Source organism: Triticum aestivum, chromosome 7B (genome assembly GCF_018294505.1).
Source record: "Triticum aestivum cultivar Chinese Spring chromosome 7B, IWGSC CS RefSeq v2.1, whole genome shotgun sequence".
In the NCBI taxonomy this organism is placed as follows: Eukaryota; Viridiplantae; Streptophyta; class Magnoliopsida; order Poales; family Poaceae; genus Triticum; species Triticum aestivum.
This window is the reverse complement of record NC_057813.1, coordinates 445,106,561-445,108,745: the sequence shown is the minus strand read 5'-3', so window position 1 is coordinate 445,108,745 and position 2,185 is coordinate 445,106,561.

Genomic DNA, 2,185 nt, shown 5'->3' with positions numbered 1-2,185 from the left:
GAAGGAGGCGATACGCCAGGCGGGACTCATGATGGAGCAGCTGAAGACCATCCGGGACGCGAGCCAGGCAGCTTATGACGCCAGTTCTGCCCTCCAAAGCAATGTCCAGGTCAGTCGACCGCTGTTTGTTCTGTTGGATATGTTACCAAAAACTTTTCTTTTCCGGAATTTATATTAGTCACCCACTGGGTGTGTCGAATAAACTCCGTGTTAGCGGGGGCACGCTGAGTGCACCCGCTGGGTGTAGTCCCCAAGGCTAAGGTCGACTGCTGGCAGTCGGCCTTAGGCTTTATGATGTCAATCTTTCTGTCAGTCGACTGGTCGACTGGATTTCGCAAACCGGTGGGGGCACGCTGAGTGCACCCACTGGGTGTAGTCCCCGAGACTGTGGTCGACTGCTTGCAGTTGATCACAGTCTTAGAGAATGCGTCTCGCACACTGTTTTTTTTTGAGGTCGACTGGTCGACTTTGTCTTCAACAGGATTAGTGGGGGCACGCTGAGTGCACCCACTGGGTGTAGTCCCCGAGACTACGGTCGAATGCTTGTATTCGGCTGTAGTCTTAGAAACGTGTGTTTTTCCCTTTTTCACTCGGAAGTGAGTTACATTTGACGTTTAGTCGATTGGTTCTTCGCAGAACTCCTGTGATCTTGTGGCTCGCTACTCAGAGCTGGAACAAAAACATACTCAAGTCGAGCTGAGCTTGAAGCTGGTTCAGGAGAAGCTGACAAAGGCAAAGGAGGAGACCGAAGGTATGTTTGGTGAGACCCTGACGACTGCTTTTCCCCTTGCTTGTTTCGGCATCTGATCTCGCTGTAACTTGCAGGTAAGGTAAGGGAGGCCCAGCAGAAGAAAGACCTTGAGCTAGCTGAGAAGATCAAGCTTGCTGACGAGAAGTTAGCTTCGGTCACCAAGCTCGAACAAGACAATACCAATCTGAAAACTGCTCTTGGGATTGCCAACAAGGAAGTCAGTCGACTGAGAACTGACAAAGCTGCCTTGACCGACCAAGTCAGCAAATTGACTGAGAAGAAAACTGAACTGGAGGCCTTCCTGAGTGGCCTTGCCAAGAAGCTGTTTCTTATGCTTGAAGGTAAACCTCCATGTTTGGCAAGTATTTCCAACTGTGGCTTCTTCCATTCGACTATCCCCTTGACTTAGTGATCACCCTTGCAGAATTTTGTCAAAACTTTGAAGAGGAAACCAGCCGACTGGAGCCAAACCTTGACCCCGTCAATTCTCCGGTGAACGACGAAGTTGCCATGGATGTTTTCCGACTGGAGTCTCGTGTCGCAGCTGTCGTGGACTATCTCGCAAGGCTGAAGGCCGCCACATCTCGCATCGACTCGACGCTCTGGCCTGAGGAGACACTTCAGAATGACCTTGAGTCGCTGATGGCCCGCTTGAACGCGATCCCTGGTCGAGTGCAGGAGTGGAAGAAGTCCTCGGCTCGGTGTGGTGCAGATGTCGCTCTGTGTCTGGCCCGAGTCCACTGCAAAGATGCACGAGAGGAGAAGCTGGCGGCCCTTCGGGTGGCCAATACCAAGAAGCATGACTTCAGGTCCTTTATGGAGACTTTCCTTGCAGCTGCCACTCGGATCGCCGACGGAATTGACCTTGATGAATTTGTTGCACCTTCCAGCCCTCCACAGGAGGGGTAAAAAACTTCTTCTGGCTCGACACTTTAAATTTGCCTCGGTATGCCGAGTGGAATTGTAACCGACAAACCTTAACAGGCTTGACGCCTGAGCACTTTCGGTTCCTTTAGATATCGATTCAAACTTGAATTCGGCGCTTGAATATGATTGCCTTCGGCTCGGAATGTCTTTTGCAGGTTCAAAGCAAGGTGCCTGTACCACAATCGACTTATTCTTTAGTCCACTTAGGCGAGCACTGGGCTGCAGCTAAGCCTCAGAGTGAGAGGGTTGCTCTTCACTCGGTAGGATTTTTGTAACTTAGGCGAGCGCAGGGCTGCAGCTAAGCCCCCGAGTGAGAGGGTTGCTCTCCACTCGGTAAGATTTTTATAACTTAGGCGAGCACGACGCTGCAGCTAAGCCTCCGAGTGGAAGGCTGGCTTACCACTCGGTAGGATTTTGATAACTTAGGCGAGCACGAGGCTGCAGCTAAGCCTCCGAGTGGAAGGCTGGCTTACCACTCGGTAGGATTTTGATAACTTAGGCGAGCAC